Here is a 23,324-nt window from a genome sequence, read left to right as displayed (position 1 = left end):
CGTTAGTTTATTTATTTTATTTTACTTTGTTGGTGGTAGGAGTAGTAAGTAAAGTAAAGTAAGTATACGTTACGTTTACGTTTGTTGTCTACTAATATATATATATATATATATATATATATATATATATATATTACGATTTTTACAGCCTATATATATAATTTTATGTTTTCAGTTACCAAAATTATCTAGATGTCACAGAAATGTTAAAACGGTCACAGTATCTCAATCTTCTCCCTCCTGTGGAGGTAGAATGTGTTGACCTGGATGGTGATTCTAATTCCTTGCCAGTGATATTTGAAGAACATTACATGGAACTAACCAGAAGGTCCTCTCATAGCTCCTGCAGTTCTCGTGAGTTTTGTTTTCAGTAGCTGTATTTTTGTATTAATGAAAACTTTATTTTAACCCTATCATGACAGACCTGCATTTCTCAGATATTCAGTGTACACCTGTTATCAGATTTCAAAATTTAAGTAAGATTAATGATTCTATTCTATTCGAACAACTTATTACATAAGATATCAACTATTGATATTTTGTCATTATATAACATATACAATTTGATACTTTAAAAATTAGTATACATTGTTCTAAACACAAAAAGAGCTCAAAACATCAAAATAAGAAAATACCGTAATTCAAAAAAAGGTTTACTGTTATTTAGTTAAATATAGTTAGCAAAAAATCATTATACCTAGTTTGCTAAAGATAATGGTAATGCCATTTTGGTAATGATATACCTTTCTCAGTTTTTGCCACATATTTTACAATTTATAACCAGAAGTGACTCCCTTATTCATCAAAAAAAGTATCAAAAGAAATATGTTAATGAATATTTCAATCAATTTGAAAATAAATGGTTGTATAAAATATAACTTTCTGATCAACAACAAAAAAATTGAAATTCTAATATTGTAATATTTTTAAAAGAAGTATCTCCCAACAAATATTTGGATATTTCACAGCCTAAAAAATAATGGAAATACTAAATCAAATTATAGGAAATTTTAAAATCAAAAACTACCAACTATTTTGTACTTTTACACAGTGTTTCATGCTATTGGGTTAAGCATCTTCCAAAGTGAGAAGGAAAAAATCTGGATATCATTGACATACCTCTTGAGTATTAAGTGATGCCATTGAATATCAAATAGTATCCAGATATCTTAAGTATAAATATCATGTTTGTTTTCCTCAGAATCAACTATCAGTTTATCTGACTTGAACTTTCTTGTGGATGATATGGAAAAGAGTCCCAATCCTTGCCCATCTTCAGAACCATCAAGTTCTCCAAAAGTTCTAGACTCGCCAGATTTCTTCAGCTTGTCATCAAGCCCATCTGTTTTGTCTTGGAACTCTGAGCCTACCCCATCCCCTGTAAGTAAAACACAAATGTATTTTCCTGCAAGAAAAGTCTCATGTGGAGAGAAGTCACTTGCATACATAAAGTCAGACTTTGAATCTTCACATGATGAGTACATTGTTTCTGAAGGAAGTTTGTCCAAGAAAGGGAGCAAACTGAATCTTCGCTCAAAGATGAAATTGAAAGCTAGGACTTCAAATCTTTTGAAACAGCTCAAAAAACCACACTTGAACAATGGTAGTAAATCTCAGGTTTTCCTAGGTTTCAAGAAATTAGACTTAAATAAAAGTGGTAATGCTAACAACCTCCAAACTCTAAGAGCATTCTTTCCTTTATGTGGTTTAATTCGCCATGCTCAGAGCACTTTGTCAATGTCTGCATGTAATGAACCAGTATCCTCTCTTACAGTCAGTGAGTCTATGCCAGATTTGTCTTTGACACCTTTTCCGCCTCCTCCACCATTCAAATCTCGATATGCTCCATCTGACTCTAATTCAGCAGATTTACTAGTAAATCAGTTTCTATCAGTTCCTGCAGCAGCCATTTATAAACCTCTTGTACGAGAAAGGCCACAAATAGGATCAAAAACTTCCTTTCTTCCACCTATAAATTTTTATGATAAAACTTCTTTTAGACATTCCTCACCCAAAAGGATCAGACCAAAAGCAACAGTAGATAATTTAAGAACACAGACTTCAAGTTCAGAAAATGGAAAACATCAAATAAGTAGAACAAGACTAAATAATCAGGACAAAAAATTAAAAAGAAGACCTATCAATCTGTCTGGGACAAGGGAAGTGACCTCAGAAGAGCAAATAGTAGAGGAAAAGAATATCAGCAAGTCAAATATTAAAAAGCTAGTTAACACTGAATCTGCTGAACATCAAGAAACCACATTAGAACCCCATCAGTATCAGAATGGCATTTTAGATGGAGAAAATATAAACCAAGCTGATCCCCCTTCACCTCCAGTTGAATTCAGGGATCCCCCTGTGATTTTGGATAAGAGTAAAAGTGAAAATGACCTTCTTGATGATAAAGACAATAAGTTCTTTAAAAACTGTGTTACAACTGATACAATTAACATCACCAAACATTTTAAAAACAATATTTTCACACCACCAAGAAGAGAAAGTTATTTGTCTAACTTAGATACTCAAGGAACAGTGTTCTTTCCTAAACCTCCTGCTCTGTTTTCTGAAGGCCACTGCTGTCAGAAAACAAACACATTTGCAGCAGAAAAACAGACAGAAGTGATTACTAAGGATTTTGTAAAAGTTCCAGTATCCCAGAACCAGCAACTTATGTTTCTCGTGATTTAGTTAAATATATGAAAAACAACAACAACAGAAAAATGTTGGCACAACCTACAAAGCCTACTACTGTCCTTTCCTGTGAATTAGGCACAAATAAAAACCAACCACCAGCATTGCCACCAAAATCAAGAAAGTCCTCTTCATTTGACCTTGAAGTTGGTAAAAAGAATGCTGAATATAAAACTTTAGAACTGCCAGAAAAGAATAAAACACACAAAAATGAAGAAGAACCTGAAAATAGAACTATACAAAATTTAGACCTGAAGTCAAGAAATAACAAGCAAGCTTCTAATGCACTTTCTTACCCTGAATCAAAATCTAAAATAGTAGAGATGCTCATTGATCTACCTCAGACTCATAAAAAGCCCCTAACCAATCTGTGCAATGGAGTTACAAGGAGATCAGATGTGAGCTCATGTGAAATACAAGTGGGAGAACATCGTCAAAATCACAATGTTTTGTCTTCTATTGATTTAAGAGAAGATTTGCCAAGAGCTTGCACAGGTTCAGCTATAGGATTGGAGATGATTTGGTGAGTGAAACTTTTCTTATCCTTCAGTATACTTAGATATATATATATTTAAGTGAAAAATGAGTTGCAATAGAGAAACTGATTTGAAATGTTATGTTCATTAGTAGAAATACTTTGTTTTGAATTTCTGTCATTAATGCATAAAGGTATGTATGGGTAAGATAGAATTTTCAACTCTTATTTACATTTATAAATGTCATTATCATTCAAAACAATATAGAAGGTTGTTTTCAAGATATGGTAGTATGTTTATCAGGGTTGATTGGTTGCAGTTGTTTATTAATAAAATCTTGGCTTTTATTAACACCAAAGATAGGCCATTTCCCATAAAAATGTTGTCCTGGCTATAAAACATGACCCATCTCTTTCTAAGAAGTTTAAGATCATAATAATGATCAGCCTAACAAACTCAGTTTATCTTACAATACTAGATGAAGATGGGGTTTATTATAATTGACTAAAACAACCAGTTGCCACGATTACCTTTTATTATTATTATTATAAGACTTGGATGCTAACATAAAAATTGTAAATAAAATGTTTCTTCCTAATATATTTTTTCTTGAATAACCAAACCCAAAATCTACTGATGTAATACAGTTTTATTTTATTTTCAGTTTCTAAGTGTGATCAAGTAATTTAATTTTTATCATTCAACTTGCTTGCCCCAGGTATGAAGTATTATTAAAAACACAGTCATACGTAAGGTAATTTGACATAGTTGGTCAGGTCTCAGCTCATAATCTGCTGGTCATGGGTTCAAATCACTGTCACTGAACATGTTTGTTCATTCAGCCATCAGGGTGTTATAATGTGATGGACAACCTAACTGTTCATTAGTGAAAAGAGTATAGCTCAAGAGTTGGCAGTGAGTGGCAATGACAAGCTGCCTCCGCTTTAGTTTATTACTGTTAAATTAGGGATGGCTAACAAAGATAACCCTCATAGCTTTGCATGAAATTCTCAGCAAACAAATAGACATTAATATTTGTTCATGGTATAATTAATATGTTGTGTCTGCCTGACATCTCTATGGACATTTATTATTATAAAAAGTTTTCAGAAATGGTACTTTCCTTTGCATCACAAAGAGTTGTTACTTCATGAATACTGCCTTGTAATTTCTTGCGCATTCCACAAACTATGAACAAAGCTCCCATCCCTACAAGTATATTTTCATTGTATATTGTTCCAGCCTATAATTAATCTTCGTTAGACTAAAGCCTTCCACCAACAGGAGGGTGACATGCTCCATGAATAGTAATCCCCATGAGCACTAGCATTTGAACAAAGGCTCATTCTTTGCCTGGCACTGCTAGTGTTCAGCTATGTTATTTCATTGTCCTTTGTGGGATTTGCCTGAGAATTTGACCTGTTATCTTAGTCTTTCTTTGCCCTGCTCTGTTTGCCTTGCAGTCTTTTATTTTGTTTTGACTACAAGCATGGCTGTAGCTAGAATGAAAATTTACTTGAGGTACAAACACTGACAAACATCTTAGGGTCAGCCTTACATACTGTATACCTTTTTCATATGGGTCATTAGGTCATTCCACAGTATTTCAGTGTAGAATTGAATAGTATGTTACATTTAATTTTAAATTTTATTCGAAGTCCAGACCTCAGTGACCTTAGCTAGGTACAGCCATGACTATAAGTGTCATCATCTCTTTTACCAATTTATATCTGTAGTTCCAATTACCTCCACTCACATAAATTGCTATTCTCATTCAGTGCTGCCCTCTATTTTTGGGTCAATGAAAATTCAATAGCCTTTTTACACCACTGGGTTTTGACAGTGTTTTTCCCTATCCCTCCTGCAGAATCAGCTAGGCCTAATACAGCGTTTTTTGACATGATTTTTCAGGTATGTTATGTTTTATCCAATTCCCATTTTTCTATGATTCATTATTACCTCCATGTTGGCTCATTTGTCATCTACAGCTCTTGCTTTACACATGTGGTTTCACTTTAGTTGGGATTTTCTGGGTCGCGATGCAACCTTTTCCTGGGTAGGTTTGCCATCTTTTTTATTTCAGGATTTCTGTATCTTTTCTTTGGTGATATGTGAGTAATTTGTTTAATTTTGTACTTTTCCAAGGGGTGGTGGATAAAATTGAGGAGACAAGATACCTAGAGAAAATGTGTCACGTGTGTCACACTATGGGAAATTCAGGATTTTTTTAAATATTGCTTTGTAGAATTAAGAACTTAAAACTTATATACTATTAAAATATGGATTGTTAGCTAAGCTTTTATGCTATTTTAAAAGGTATAACATAAACAAAAAGTTGTTTAATAAAACTTTGAATGTAAGACACTAAAACCTTGTGTCATGCTCAGTAAATGATAACTGTGGCGATAGGGTTAACTCAACACAAAAACACAAAAAAATAAGAAGTTAAGTAACAACCAATTAATAGGATTTTTGCTTAAATCCTTTTATACTTTTTCTGCTTACATAAATAGTTATTCTCGTTCAGTGCTGCCTTCTATTTGCAAAAAAAAGTTTTGTAAGTGCCACAAACCTTAAAGTTCCCACATCTTAGATTGACTGATTCCAATGCATATCGCATGCATGCAGGCCGGGGCCTGCACTATCTTTTCTCAATATTGTGCACACTTATTATTAGGTTAAGAATTTTATTTTAGGGCTTGGTGATATTCTTTGTCCTGCACTGTGCAATTAGGCTTAACACATGTCTGTTATTTTTTATTTACCTGCAATTTTACTTAAAGGTTAATTGCTAATTAAGTTGCATATTTTGTTAGCTTAGACTTAACAAGTGTCTGTTAATGTCAGTTTGCCTGTGGTTATACTTCCGGGTTAATCGATAGTTAGGTTAAATATTTGTTTTCTTAAACACATATGTAATACATCTATCTGTTTATTACACTACACAATTTCTTAACAATTTCAATATATTGACTATTTAATTTTCATCATTCTTTATAATTTATACTTCATACTTCTTACTCTTAATTTTGATTGTGTGGGCCTTTGGGGGCTAGGGTCCACACTGCCTGCTCCCAATATTGCTCGCCTTCCTCCTATAACGGCTGTACCCATTTCAGACAGCCCAGATTTTATCAGTTTTTCTCCGCCATATTGTGGATTGCATTTCAGGCCTCTACTGCAGAATCTGCTAGACCTATCTCAGTTTTTTGCTTTTTTCAACACATTTCACAGTATCTTCCTCGTCTATTTATGTGAGTGGAGGTAATGTACCATATCGGAAGTTATAATTTTCCTATACTGAAAATGTATTTCCGATAAGTACTTACCTCCTATTGCACTTCCCACCCTTCCTCTCCACTAAAAACTAGTGCTTCCATTTTCTGCCAAAACTTGAAGTGATAGTTCAATAGAATTATATAGAGGGAGTCACTTGTGTCAGGAGAGTATGTTACACTATTATTGATGGAGGGTTGTCACATGATGATTTGCATGTGAGATGCATTGGAATCAGTCAATTTGAGATGTTGGAGCTTCAAGGCTTGTGGCATGTGCAAAAAAACATTTTTGCATATAGAGGGCAGCATAGTACCTATCAAAAAAAACATCTTCAGAAGAGGAAAATTATAACTTTTGCAACATATCTCTCTTTCCAATTGAGGCCAAATTAACCCATTTTTAGTTCAGATGACATCAATGATGTGGTCAAGCCATTGCAGGTCTGGACATCAGTAAGTCACCTTTTTTTTCTAAAAGGTTGGGCATGTTTTAGTAATTTCTTGTTATTTCTGCTATGAATTATAAATTAATTAGAAAAGTATATAATTGCTTAACTTTATGTAAATAAAATAAATATAATGAGAATATTGAAGAAAGAAGCTACTATTCTGTACATTTCACTTTAAAAAAATATTTACATAAAATTTGTTAATTGAAACATGGTTGCAGTTTTTCTGTTTTTGAAAATTTCATATCACAGGCATTGTTTTTTAGTTATAACTACACCATTATATGGCTACTGTGTAAATAAATATGGTGAGGGATGAAGTATATGTTTATACAATTTGTGTTTAATGTTGTTATTAAAAACTGTTCTGAAATACTTTTAAATCTGCTTTCTCTTTTTAGTTTTGTTAAAGCTAAAGAAGAGTTTAGAAAACATTTGAAACAACCTTGGTTATGGTACAGGTGAGTCTCATTTCAGTGTTTTCTGTTTTAAGGAGCACTAGGCATATGGTATGTATTTAAAAAATTTTGTCTTTAATAAGTGTACATTTTCTACATTTCTTTATTTGAAAATAACATCATGGAATATATGAAATACATATTACAGTCAATTCATTATATAGAAACTGTTACACCATCAAAATACAATTTCCAGTATGTTGGACAGATGAAAATTACTTTGTCATATAGTTTCAACAATCACAGGTTCATCTCTGTTAACACCTTAAAAAAAATTGTTAGACGTTGAACATTTCTACTTGCCTTAACTGGCAAAGATTTTTACTTAAAAGAAAAACTGAACAAAACTAAATGGTGCGAGGCAATACAGAGGTTGAGTACATTATATTAAAACTATTTTGAATATGCGTTTCAACAAGTCATGTGACAACCACAGCTGATATAAAGTCATGGTAAAATGGAATGTATAATAAGTACATTTTGATGCTGTTTAGCATGTTGTAAGTAGTGTGGTGGCACCAAAAATTTATGTTTGGATTAGGTATTTAGAAGTTTCAAGATGAGGATAGCCTTTGTGTTTAATGGCACTGGAGAACAAATATACAAGGGCCAACTTTGGAACCAGGACCATCTATAAAGAGAACTGCTTCAAGTCATACTTCATCTTTGGAAAGCAGAGTGCTACATCTGGTAACAAGGGCAAATCCATGAACACAAATCAGTGATAAAAGATGTCAAGTGCTCCAGGTAACAGTACTCAACATAATGAAGAAGGTTCTCTCTCTAGAAAAGTGATACAAGCCACATGTACACAAGTAACTTGTGTGACTATCCATTCAATTCTCACATACCTCTAGGATTCTATTCCATACAAGACATACCTATCAAGTTGCTTGATGCAGTGCCTATGGATTTCTGTGTGGCTGGATTGTTTAAATTGGCACTAGGAAATCATTGCTTACATACACTACAGAATCCATGGAAAGACTGCGTTTGAGGAGTGGTGTGCTTTAGACATGACAGTGTTTTATGCAATGGAAACAATGCTACAGGGCTATTCTCAAGGTGCAAGATCATCAGATAGAGCATGATTGGAGTGGTTGCATGGACAGTAATGTGGTGAGGCTCCAAATTTTTTTTAATATAAAGTACTCAACTTATGTAGAAACTTAACATTTCAACTTACCTTAATCTCTCATTTATAACTTAACATTTTAAGCACAAACATAGATTTAAAAAACAATAATAAATCAGTGATGTAAAAGAATATTATTGTTAGCTGCTATAGATTCTCTCAGCAGGAATGGAAATAGTCTAGATCCCTGTGTTTCCAGCTATTGTAGTATTTCACAAAGTTATTGTAATTCATTATATTTATTATTTTATTTTCCCCTCTATTAACATTCTTTTATTTATAATTAAATACTTCAATTTTTTTTTGTACCACTTCCTGAGTTAGCATACATATGCAGAATGTGTTAGTGGTCACCTGACTATTCAATTCAAGTGACTAACAGTGTGACTAACAATTTGTATTTATATAAATGTATAATTCTAATACAGTCTTTCTGATACTTTTTTAGCTCTTGATGGTGAAAGGACACCCCCCCCCCTCAAAAGCAGCTTCCCAGAATTGCTGTATAGATAATAAGAAAATATAATGTTGTTAGGTTAACTAACTAGTTTTGAGACATTATTTTAAAACCAGGTTAAGTGCAAAAGACTTTGAAAATCTTGCAATAGATATAGAGGTAGCACTTAATGGTGAATCTGTAACAAGAATACATGCTATAAAATCATTCAAACTTCTTCCGAGAACTATGCTAAAAGTGGAGAAAAGGAGTCCAAGTTGAGAAAATCAATAAATCTAAAATAAAAATGATAGTTTAATAATCACAAAAGTAGACAAAGGTAACAGTGGTGTTTACCAATTAATGTGTCAAGACTGCAATAGTGTATACACAAGTCAAACAGGACATTCCATAGAAACAAGAATTAAAGAACATTCTAGAAGCTGGAAATTAAGGAAAATGGATTCAACCTTTATATCCCACCTTATTGAAACTAAATACCAATTTGAACTGGAAAAAAACTGCCAAATTTTACATGTGTGAAAATGGTAAAAACTAGATAGCCTGGAAATTTTAGAAATAAATGGAAGTCTAAAAACAAATCCATAAAAGTTCCAAACAACCAAACTAACGTAAGCTCCTTCCCACTTCTTACCCCACTTGTCTCTAGGTGAATGTCAAAGTCACTTCTGGTTCTTTGTTTAAACATATATATAAACCTGTTACAAAACACTTCAGTCTGTACCTGATGCCTTTACTGGTGAAACCATAATTGTGAATAAATGATGTATTTGTGAAACGTACAATTGTCTTGTTTTTTCAATTTTGTAATTATGGAGTTTCACCAAGTATCAATTATATAATAGATTATATCTCATTAATAGTGTTGTAACATATTTTATCATTGAACTGATTCTTTTGGATTGTATGGTAAACATAATGTTCAGGTAACAATAATGAATTTAGTTTATTTCTTCTTTAACGTTTGCCGCTACAGACTACTCTCACTTGTAGTAGTAGTAGTAGGACACACAGTGTTAGGACAAAGTCTGAGATTAATGGTTTGCCTAACTCGCAAATAAATTTGCATGTTAAATTTCATCTTGCTGATTGGTTGATACTAAACATGCTAACTTACTATTGAGCTTATTAACTGAATATTTCATTGAATGGCAATGAACTGATTCACTCATTGACTCACTGATTAACTAACTAATTCACTAACTAGCCTTTATATTAGTACAGTTTTTCTAATTACAACACAAACTTCTAGATCCCGAACATTAATAACATTTCTAGATGACATCATAACATGCTCCCTCTAGCAACAAACATGTAAATCAAAATATCAAAAATAGAGCTTTGAGCAATAGGAACACCTCATGAAGTATTAAGTTAATAGAACAAGCATTATTGTAAATAGTCTGTGTGGGCTAATATAGAGCTAAACTATGTTAAAAACATGGTTTGTGCAATTCTGGCCTTGAGTTTTGTTGGTTTACCATTGGTTCTTATTCAAGATATTTTTGGTGTAGAGTTGAAAGTTAATTTTCTGATCTACACATATGATTATAGAATACAATCTAGATCAGAAACTTAAGTTCCTTGTAATCTAACTTACTCTGTGATGTTGTGTCTTGATGTGATGTAAAAGAGCTCTTATTGTTAATAGAATATTTTGACTTATAGAACTTTTCATTACTTTCCCAGCCAAAATCTTTTTCATTTGTTTTTTTGACATGAGAGTCAATTACTGGTACAGAAGAGCAGAAGCATAAATATTTCAAACCTAATCATTATTGTGGTAACATTTCAAATCTTGTCATCATGCATGATAAAAAGGAAATTATAATAATGCATATACATGTTGCTTATTATTTTTTATGATTGGTTTTATTTGTAGTTATTAAAAAGCTTTCTTTTTTGTAGTGACTTCTCTACATATGCATCCAGTGTTCCATACTTTCAGTGTGATAATGATTTGAGAGCATTTAGCTCTGAGGGGATCCATCTGGTTGTTTGTGTTCATGGACTGGATGGTAAATTATTTCATGATTTATTTTCTGTGTTGATGTTAAAACAAAAACGTATTATAAAATATAACTTTAATGTATTAATATGTTAACATACCTAAAAACAGAAATTTCAATTAATATAGAATTACAATATTTAGTTTGCTGTTTACACAGGAACAGCACCAACTTCTTCTTGGTGAGGGGACTGAGGTAGGCTGGACAAAAGGTTGAGGAAGTTGCACTCTGTATCTTGTGGGCAAGCATACTGTAGTATTTAGGAAGTGAGCTAGCTTTAGTGTAAAACACTTTTTATTGGGTGCAGGGGTACAACACCAGCAAGTCCCCCTTACTGCTATTCTGTGTATACATATATGTAAACAAAAGTATTTTGCAACCTAAGTCCTTAACAACATTTCCTAATCTCAATAAATATGGCCTTCTTGTTTTTTAATGTAATTTTTCACATATGCTACTTCCTGTGTACATTTTGTAAAACTAAATGATAAATATTTGTAGGAGTTATGTATACTGAGTGTATTTCTCAGATTATGTCCTATTCAGTTTTCTAAGTCTAATTTAGAACTTCAGTTTTCAGAATTTTTTTATGAAAAAAATTAACATTTTTTACCTCAGTGCTTTGAAGTACTGCAGAGTTTGTGCATTCTGTCTGCCATGTACAAGTACTGAATATCTCTCTCTACAAGTTATGTTTTAGGTTCCCTTAGGTCTACTTGTGAATTGCTGTTCTTAACATTACTTATTTTGTGTTTAGAATAGTGTACTTCATCCATTTAATATTATTTTATAATGTAATTGATGAAGATAAGGGATTTTATGACTTTTGTACTAGTGATTGCCCAAAGCTCTCTGACAAGATGACTAGAAAATCTTCTCAGTGAAATTCATACTTGAAATTTAAATAAATCCATGTTGTAAATGTTTAACTAGAATGTAACAATACTTTATCTTTTATTATATGATATGTGGGTCATAACACTGTGTTATATGATATATGGTTATATATATGTTATATGGTTTGAGCATGCACCCTTATTTTGAAGACAAAGTTTTGGGGAAAAAAAAGCTACAGTCGCATTTGAAAGATTTTTATTGAACAAAAATTCAATTTCATACTTTAAAAATTAGTATATATTGTTCTGAACACAAAAGAGCTCAAAACATCAAAATAAGAAAATACCGGAAATCAAAAAAAGGTTTACAGTTATTTAGTTTGGTTCAAAACCTACAAAATCTTCATTGCTTTCACTGTAATTAATTTTTTTATTATTTAGGGAGCATTATAAATAGTTATGTTTTTAAAAGAAATAAAAACTACTATTGTTATAAATAACAAATTCAATTGAACTAAACTATGCATGCCTATTTAAATATAATTACACATGGATTGTGTATATCGTATATATACATATATATTATTCATACCTTCGGTGTATAGGACACAAGCAAATTTTGACATCAAATTTTGGGGTAAAAAAGTGCATCTTATACACCGAAAAATATGGTACATACCATAATAGAAGTATAATACCGAAAAATACGATATATATTAATCTGCATCTGTAACATTAAAGATTTTATCTTTTATTAACTTAGAAATTGTCTTTGTATTCAACTTTAATTATACAAGCTACTGCAAAAAAAAAAAATAGATTGGGCTGTCAAGCAGCTTGTTACATAATAAATAAATTTCTAAGTTTCATTTAGCAAATATGATGGTATTTAATTGTAAACGTTTTTTTCATGATTGCTTTTTTTAACTTTAGAGGATTTATTGTTGATCAAAATATTGTTTTTTATTTCTGTAGTGTTAAAATGTCTGAGGCTGTCCAACAGTGTAGTCAATCTAAAAGTAAGGAAAGGTAAGGTTTTTAGTCTTGAATCTGTTAAAGAAATGTATCACAACTACTGTAATTTTATCTGTAAATCAGATTGTCCATTTGATGTCAAACATTTTAGCTTTACCTTGCTCAATTTTGCCTTATGGTTAAAGATGTCTTGGGGGGTGGAGGAGTTTTCAAAGTCCAAGATTATGTGTAAATGTAGAAATTACATAATATAAATACCTTATGGTTCAGAGTGATTACCAAACAAATACATCATATATATATATATACACACACGCACACACAAAACATACAAAATTGTACTCACTGTGTATATTTTTAACTCGAGTATTTGTTTACAGATGAAAGTTTTCTTGTAGCACATATTGTATAAAATACAATCACAGCTGGTTAATTTTAGATTGCATTGTTTCTGATTACTTTTAAAAAACAGTTTACATCCTTTTACACATTTATAAACAGTTTCCTAGAATTAAGTTTAATGAAAAATTTATGGATTGTGGGGATGTTTTTTAACCTATCTCATGCACACGTAATTTTCTTGTTTTTTAACTGCTTCTGTAAGTTGTAATGACACTTCCTATTGTATTGAAGTTCGTGTATATTATATTACTCATTTACAAAGTTATGATTGCTTCAAAAACCCCAAGTAAAACTGAATGATTATAGTGTTGCTATTTTCACACACATATTTTTGCCTAGTTGATGTAGATAATTTATATATATACATAAAGAAATAGTTAGTTGTTTAACTGTTCTTAAGGGCTGAGTGTGGCCTAATGGTTAGCATGCTTGACTGTGGATCATAAGATATAAAGATTAAGCTGAGATATGCTACTGAACGCACATTGTACTTTCAGCTGTGGGTGTATCATAACTGTAACAGTTAATTCTGGTATCTAGTTATACTATGGCATAATCTGGTTTCTAACATAATTATTTTTACATTGACTATGATGTACAGTGGATTTCAACTAGATATTATGGTGTAAAACGAGCTTTCAACAATTTTTTTACACTTGACTATGATGAACAGTGGATTTCAACTGGATATTATGATGTAAAACTAGCTTGTTTAGATTTTACTGTGACAGAGATTCACTGAAATGTATTCTGCTGTATTTTTCTATATTATAAATAAGTAATTATGGAATAACTAAATTGAATTTAAATGAAACACAGTCAGAAAATCAAAAGAATTTATTGAGTTGCATGGAGACTCATGAAACAGACACAGTTGTTGTATATATGTAACAACAGATGTTGTGTAATATTCTATCCAAGTTATCACAGAAATACCCATATCAAGGTAATATATCATATGACCACTGTAAATCATTCAACATCATTTGTGTCAAGACAGTTGGAGAATCTTTTATTTACTTGAACAACATAGCGTCATGATAATAACTGTACTGTACAAAAAGTGTAGATTACAATACTTTCACACTTCTTGTTTTTTTGTGGAACTGGCAACATCATTAACCACTGTACATACAAAAAGAAAAGATTACAGAGCTGTCACGTTTACTGACTAATGAATGTTAAGTGAGAAAATAAGAATAAAATAGGTGCATTTAATAGATTAGGAAATTCCATAAAATATTCAATATACTACAGTTGTAGTATTTAAATAAACAAAATATTAACTTATTGCTTGCATTATTTTGAAGATTTCTTTATTATGATTTGAATGAGCAAAAGTAGTAATAAAACAGATAACTTATAAATCAGAAAAATGTTAATCTTATTTACTATTTCTGCTCAAAAAATCTAGTTTAAGACTTCTATTCTGACAGGCTCATTTCTATCATAACATTCTAACTTTTACTGAGTAAATTTATGATTTTAAAATATTTTAAGTAAGATTATTAAATATCACAGTAGCACAAGTGAAAGGCAAGATATAATAAACCCAAGTTTCTAATGTGGTTTAAGAGTTAGAACAAATTTGGTATTGAGTCATAATAAATGGTCACAAGCAAAGTTCATTTGTCAATATATTTGACATACAGAGCAGTTGTAAGCCAGCATAATGTTCAGTGTTTGTGCCTAAAATATTCTCTTTAATCAACCTATTGATTTTCTTGAAATTACCAGCTTAATAAATATTCAAAACCTCTCTCATCAGTTTCTATTCAGTACATATTTGTTAATTGGATTGGTTCAGTGCTTAGGTTGTCCAGCTGTTTTTCTTGTAAAAAGTAATAAAGTTTTCAGAAAGAAAAGCTGAGCAAACAAAAGGATATGATTCGAAAGCAAATATGAATGCAAGAGAGGTCAAAACATGTATTAAAAGGATGGGTACAAGACTAATAAACATACAGTTTGTTTAGAGCATCATGGGAATTGTATAACTGACTGTCTTGGAGTGTGTGTGTTTTTGTGTGTGTGGGGGTGGGAGGAATCACTGATTATTACATAGGAAAACATCAAATGTTGGAGACTGGGTGTGCATTTATGAAAGTTCTTAATTGTTCAATCGCTTAATTAAGCTCGTACCTCTGATTTTAAATCGTATCTATGTTTTTTGTACTATTTTGTTTTCTTTTAATCATATTACCTCAAAATCAATACAGATTTCAGTCATATAACTGTTTACGTATATAGTGTGGTTTTAAAATATCATGATGGGGGCACCACTATAGCAACTGCTTAATATTGTCATCATCATAATTGATTACTGTATTCCTCATGATAGAAGTATTTGATATTGCATGTTGGACATTCTGAAGCACATAGAAGGGAAGAAAGAGAATCTAAAATGGAGAATTCAGAGCATAGACTGGCATCACGTGACACGTAGAAATGAAGATTGAGAACTTATTTAAATATTCATTTTTAAATTAAAAACGAAAATGTATATAATATGAAAATATGAATTGTAGATTACAGTTTGATACTAATTTATTGATGTACATTGGTAATAAAGCCATTTAATTAAATGTGGAATGTAACTCTGCAAATGCCATGACAACATACACACTTTACCCCAACCTGTGCACTTAGGGCTAAGGTGACTGAAATATATATATATATATATATCAGTTAAACTGTAATAAATTCAGTTCTATTTTACTATTTTTCCATGCATTACATTCAAGAAGGTTTGTATTTTTACAAGCGTATTAGAACTTGTATTTAGTAAGTTAGAGAGTTATAAATAATTAACATATTTCACGAAATTAACTTAATTTTTATATTTTTTTCTTGTTAGATCCTTTAACAAAGGAGAAGGTGCGGCGGCATATTGCCGTCTCCAATGAAATGGAAGCCTTGCATAAACCGTCTAATCATGGCATGGGTGATGAGGTTTCAAGAAAAAAATCTGATTCATTGGAAACTAATGGCACTAAGGAAAATGATGAAAATATTCCACCCTCACCAAGGCATGATTCTATGTATCAACAAAGTGACTCAGATACTGAAAGTGTTAAATCTAACAGGTCTCAGACCAAACAACCAAAATTTGAAGCCTTTATGATGACAGGGGACCTGATTATCAATCTTAATGCTAAGACATCTCATTCGTGCTCATTATTATCTCAGAATCGAAGGATAGAGCCTTCATCATACATTCATAATTCAACACCAGCAAGTCCTGAAGAGTGTGAATATCGCTCTCGTGGTAAAGGAACAAAAAGAGAAGCCTCCAATTTTCATAGTCCAGTTTCAGAAAAGAAGGGTAGTTTTAGTTATAATAGCAGCTTTGTTAGGACTTCCAGAAGCGAGGACCATTTACAGAAGGCTTCTCTCACAACTGTAAATATTGATATTGATGAAGATATGGCTTCTTCTTTGAACACACTTCTTGATACTAAACAGGACAGTTCAAATGAGAGAATAGTATGGACTTATAATGCTCCAGTGAAACCAGGAGAATTACCTCTCAGCCCTCCAACATCTCCAACAAGTTGCTCCTCATCTTCTTCCAGTAAAACAGCATCCCCAGTGAAATCTGTAAGACACAATCACACAATGCAACCAGGTGAAACTGTTTTCTGTGTTGATAGTAAATTTGCAAATGGTGATAATGCATTTGATTCATCCCATAAACTTAAACAGATTGGTCAAAGAGATGATCTTAGTGAAACAGAAGGAAGTAGTGAAATTGTATCTGCCTTTAGTAGCTCAGATGATGCTGAACAACTCCCAGCTAGCAGCTCTGATCTCAGTTCTCCCATGGATAATCTCTCACCTTCTGAGGAGATAAAGCAGGAGGACTGGGTTGTAGATGTAAATTCCAGAGAAACAGACAGACACAATGAACTAGTCAAAAGAACAGTTAGTAGTCAAGAAGTGCCAACTCCAGGAAAGAATTCTCGTGACAAAAAAGTTAAAAAACTGTTACTGGCGATAATCGAGTGTGCATACATGCTGGTTCTGAATGGCCACGATCTCCAGAATCTAAAAGTAGTTCATCATCAACACCCAAACTTGAATCAAAACGTAAACTTGATAAAAGCATTGATCGTTCTCCATCAACAACTTCTGAAAGCACTGTTGAAGATATGCCATATCAAGAACTCAAAGATAATCAAGATGAAGAACCAACTTCCACAGCAACAGAAGGAGATGTACGACAGACTGCTTCCCCACCAACCGATGATGAATCAGATATTGATAGCCTTCATAGTTTTCATTACAGTCCAAAAGCCATAGATATGCCTTCTGCCTCACGACTGGCCAAAAGACTTTATAATCTTGAAGGATTTAAAAAAACAGATGTTTCAAGGCATTTGAGCAAAAAGTAAGTTTTAATTATTGACAACCTGCAAATAGTATAAAACATTTTAAATTATTTTTCATAGTATTTGCAAAAAAAGGGCATCTAAGTGTATCATCATATACTAATATCTATATAGAAACTAATTTTTAGTGATATTTTGTGATTCAAAAATGACTCGGGATTAACCTTTGGTATGAGAAATAATGAAAAGTTTAACATGTTTGTAAATTTTTTGAAATACATAAATGTGAGTGGTATATGAAAGGTGAAGATTGGTTATTAATATATTTGGTAATTTTGAGCCTTAATAAGGCCTTTTTTAATTTAGTCAAACTTTTTGACTAAAAAGTTAAGGGAAAATGTGCTATAAAGTTATTAGTTAAAATACATTTCAAAAATTTTCTAATGAAAGCTATCGTTTGACACCTCAGACTTTTAAAACCAAGAACACGCACTGGCACATGTTCAGAGAATTTCATACGCAATGTATGTATATGGATATGAAACCATATGTTTGACATTTTAATATTAAATAAAATTTAAAATTAAATAATCTTCAAAAAATATCATGTAAAGTGAAGAAATCAGGTCAGAAGTTTTCTAAAGGAATTTTTATGCAATAATTAAACCTGACATACAATTGTTAAAACAAATATTATACTCAATGCATGTGTAATTAATAAAGCAAGGTTATTTAAGTAATGTCTACCATATGCTTTGTCGTTCTGAAATATTTCTATGACACCCAACTAAAAAATAAATAAATCACTTATTAAAGTTTAAAAGAATAAAGATAATATATGAAACAGCTGTGGTTTTAAGCTGATAATTTAAAAATTGGGAATTTATGATCATATACATACAACTTTTTACTACATATACATATAATTTCTAATACACACACATATATATATATATATATATATATATATAGGTATGTATATACACATGTTTAACATTTTTAAAAATGTGAATGCTATAAATTAATATTCACAGATTTTCCTGGACGTGTAATATGATATATGATGCAAAGCTTGGATTTAAATTCTATTCTGTAAAAGCAGATGTTTGTAATGATGTACTGTCTAGTAAAATGGGAAAAGTGCATGGTCGTGAAACAAAATCACTTCAAAAAGACAGAGCTTTCAAAATTCACAAAAACAACAACAAACTATTTAACCTTCATTATAAATTTAAATTGAATTCTTTTAAATACTGTAATACCCAGATGTAAAACCATTTTTGCATAAAAATACTTAATTTTATCTATCCATGTGCTAGGATAGTTCAAACATTCAAAAAGGTTAATTATTTTGTTTTTGGTACTGTTTTCAAATACTAGCACAGAATGTCACCACACAGCACATTCACCTAGTTTGTAGCCTAAATCCAAAACAACCATATTTATTGATAGCGTGTCTGATTTAGCCTAAAGGTATATGAAAGACATTACTTTTATATAGGTGTATTTAAACTTTAAACATATGATAATCAACTCCATGACTTGTTTATACTTTCCACCTATTAGAACATGTGGATGTAACACATGTACAAGTTTCTGTGTATTTTTGTTAATGATTAGTATAATATACATGTATCTTTATAACTTACTACTGAAGGGAGAGAGTACATGTAAGATGTATGAACAGAACATGCCTGTTCTATTTATAAATTACTACTGAAGGGAGAGAGTACGTGTAGGATGTATGAACAGAACATGCCTGTTCACTTTATAACTTATTCTGAAGGGAGAGTGTACATGTAAGATGTATGAACAGAACATGCCTGTTCACTTTATAACTTATTCTGAAGGGAGAGTGTACATGTAAGATGTATGAACAGAACATGCCTGTTCTCTTTATAACTTACTACTGAAGGGAGAGAGTACATGTAAATGTATGAACAGAACATGCCTGTTCTCATATATATATGTTTAGTAGTTTCAAATTTTTTCTTTAAATGTGGTAATGATATTGTCTTTGATTAAAGAATAGCCATAGAGTTTAATTTTTCATAAAAGTATTAAACAATTCATTGGAAGGTTTTTGTATTCAGCTATAAACAACTTTGTAAGTACGTTTTGTAAAAATATCTATCACATATATAGAAGCTGTTTGTTTGAAAAGTTGCTATAAAATTATACTACGTGTAATTATTATCTGTGGTTGAATTTCTTACAATATTTAATATCATATGAGACTTGCATTTTTAAGTGTTTTTGGCCTTTTCATTGATTCACTGTGATGATGAGAATTTTCTTTGGTTTTGCTTTTTGTGTTAATCAGCACCTGAAAGATTCTTGTGTTTGGTCATAGGTGAAATTTGAATGTTTTCTTCTTGTAATTCTTATACATTAGTAAGTCTTGTAACTAAAATTTATGGTTAATAGTTTGTTTCTTGAGTAGTGGTTAATTTATAGTACATGATTTCATGGTTGCTCAGCTTCCATCTTTCATAGCAATACATCAGTACAGTTATGTTTTTATGATAGTTATATAACACAGAATTAACACTGTTTTATTGTAACTGTTTTTAACTGTAATTTTTGACATCCTTGTCTACCTCCTTACTGTTATTTATTGTATGTAATGGCAGTTTACATACTATACTTCCCAAGTTAACTGTGCTTACACTTAATATAGAGTCTTATATTTACTTATAATTATAAATAGCATTTAAGGACGATGTAAATTTATTTGATATATTTATGATTAGTTATTTCAGTATTCTGCTAACGTAATGGTACATGGTAACAGTTTGTCTGCCAACATCACCCTAAAGCCAATTTAAGCATTATTCATTTATGCTTAATTATATCAACTTTGTTTTTCCCTATTATTACCTTGCAGCAATGACTTCAGTAGAGTGGTGGCAGAAGAATATCTCAGATATTTTGACTTTACCGGTGATACCTTGGATGTTGCTCTCCGAAAGTTCCTCAAACAATTTTGTCTAATTGGAGAGACACAAGAACGTGAACGAGTGCTTGTCCATTTTTCCAAACGTTATCTGGACTGTAATCCTGGGTTTCTTAAGTCACAAGGTTGATTGCATGTATTTTTATTATATATTTCATGATTTTTAGCTATCAGGAATTCAGTGTTGTACATATATATATTTACCCTTAGAAAGCATACTGTACCAATATTAAACAAGGGTTTAGAAAATTATTTTTATCCTTCAATTACTATTAAGTGAAAACTTGTAACACCATGTTATCATATTTATAACCTCTGCTGTAATTTCAAAATTGCACATAACTATATCAGAACAGAGTATTGTTTACAGGTATACAATTAAACATAGTAAAGTATTTTAAATTTATAATTAATAAAAAATTAAGATATGAAAAATTAACCATTTTAACTTACATGATGGCATCAAAAATATGATTACTTTAGTTGGAAATTATTATATCAAAACATTTACCAGACAGCTAACTCATAGCCATGGTAACTGTAGATACAGCTTTAAGTATGAGAGAAAGGATCACAGTTAAACTGATCTTATTTTACAGATGCAGTCCACACTTTGACTTGTGCAGTGATGTTATTAAATACTGATTTACATGGTGAGGTAAGGCAACAAAGTACCACTTTTGTTACCCTATATTGATTAACAAGTCATAGCTTATACCTGTAGCGTGTCTTTTAAGTTAGTTAACTAATCTGTGATCATGGGATTTTTTCAACAAAAATGTGCTTATATTTATGTTTTCATTTACTCCTCAGTAAATGTAATTGCAAATGGGCTTTGTACAGACATGAAGTTAAATTACATCTTTGGCTGTTTACTCATTCATAAAAGTATAGGTGGGATATTAGCTATTGTCATCCATTGGCCTATTAGCTGTAACTTATCTGTGGTTGAGACCAGATTTCTTTTTTCATTCAGCTCTGTTCACATATGATTACTGATTTTTCAGGTATTATTTGTTTGTGAACTTTGTTTCAGGTTTTTAAACTGTTTAAAACCACAAGATACATGTTTCATTATGTAACTTTGCATTCACATTACTAGTCTTTAGAAACAAGTGATAAAACTGTATGATTATCAACTAAGTGTTATTTAAAAGAAGATTTTAGTGTGTGGTATTGATTTGTTTGTTTAAGATGGGATTAACTAACGTATGTTGAGATAGAAAGTCTTTACTAAAAGTCTAAAAGGACAAGTGAAAAAAAAACACCAATTTATGTAGTAGTATCTGTCAATTAGAAAAACTGTTTTTTAAACACAAGATACATGTATGTGTTTCTTTTTGTTCCACTTTTGTAAGATAGTATTAGCAGTGTAGCACATTTATTGTCTATTTTAAACACATAGTTTCAGGTATTCTATATTTTAACAGAAACTTGTTTTAGGTTACATATATTTTATTATTTATTAATTTTTTGCAGACTGTTGGTCGCTTAATGACATGTGTGGAGTTCATTGAAAATCTCTCTGAGCTGAATGATGGGGAAAACTTTCCCAGAGATGTTCTGAAAGCTCTGTATCATTCCATTAAATCCTCCCAATTGGAGTGGGCAGTGTAAGTGTTTTTATCATGGTTTGTAGTTTAAAGTTAACTGCCCATTGCTGGTATTGGTAATTATTTATTTATTAAGGACTTGTGGACCTGAATGTGAATCATAAATATTGTGCAGGTTGTATTAGACTGTAAATAAATTGGTAATTGGTTATTTGTCTGCATGAAATATTAACAACATACATAAAGCATTTTATAAGTACGAGTGTGGGTAACTTATATAATAAACTAAAATATAGGGCTGCATTACCTTTTAAAATACTAATTATAAAATAATGTCATTACTTTATATGTGCACAGTGTGACACTTGCAGTATGATCATTACTACACTGAACTTTACACTGCCCACAGAAAGCCTAAGGTGTACCTTTCACACATAGACCTAACAAAAAACTTCCACAGTGACTTATGTCTATTTGTAAGTACTCCATTGTACATGTTCATAAACTTGAAACCTCATGTTAATGCAAGTTTTACTGAAACAATTTTGATTTATTCTTTCATAAATGACACAGCATGAAGTTTTGTTGGGGAGATGCATTTATTTTGAAATAAATCTACAAATTGTCAATGTACTAAACTTTTATTTTTTTCGAATATTTTTTTTTATCTGAAAAGTCAAAATTACACACATAGCTGAAGATTGTAACTCTTGATAGTGAATTTTTTAGTTATAAAATAAAACAAAAATCTTTTAAGTGAATAATTACTAAAATAGGTTTACACAAGTAAAAAAAAAAGCTTGTAAATCAGGAAACATTTTCACAAAAACAAAAGAAATCATTTAAGTGATTAGTTCATTTATACAAGCCAAAAAAGAAAAAACTTGTAAATGAAAAAATTTACTCCTACATTTATTTATAACAACTTCACTAAACTTTACATATAAATAATTGAAATTAAATACTAGATTTAAAGTTTATATAAAGAGGGCAAATCAAGTAAAAGTGTGGAGAGGATAAAATATGTTCTTCACTAGAATTCTTGTCTGTGTCGCCTGTCTAACCCTAAAATTGGGAGTCAATCATACAGAAATTAGTGGCTGTTTTGGTCATCATAAAGTCCAGCAAATAATAAAAAGCACTAAAATGATAATTTAGTATTAGAGCTTTTGAACAAAACAACTTTTGTATTCATTAATTCACTTTTTTCACAGAAATTTTCAATTGAAAATGAGTCTTTCCCCACATTGGTGAAAATTTTGGTGAAAGTCTATAGCAATTTGCAAAAAAGTTTTGTTTGGGAGACTTTTTTTTTTTTTTT

General features: G+C 31.1%; 1 pseudogene; it reads left to right on the top strand.

Moving 5' to 3' along the window:
* The window catches only part of LOC106461443, a 70,387-nt pseudogene that overhangs the window by 33,646 nt on the left and 13,417 nt on the right, over window positions 1-23,324 (top strand).

This window comes from Limulus polyphemus, unplaced genomic scaffold (genome assembly GCF_000517525.1).
Source record: "Limulus polyphemus unplaced genomic scaffold, Limulus_polyphemus-2.1.2 Scaffold39, whole genome shotgun sequence".
In the NCBI taxonomy this organism is placed as follows: Eukaryota; Metazoa; Arthropoda; class Merostomata; order Xiphosura; family Limulidae; genus Limulus; species Limulus polyphemus.
The sequence above is the reverse complement of the archived record's forward strand: the minus strand, read 5'-3'. Positions and strand labels throughout refer to the sequence as shown.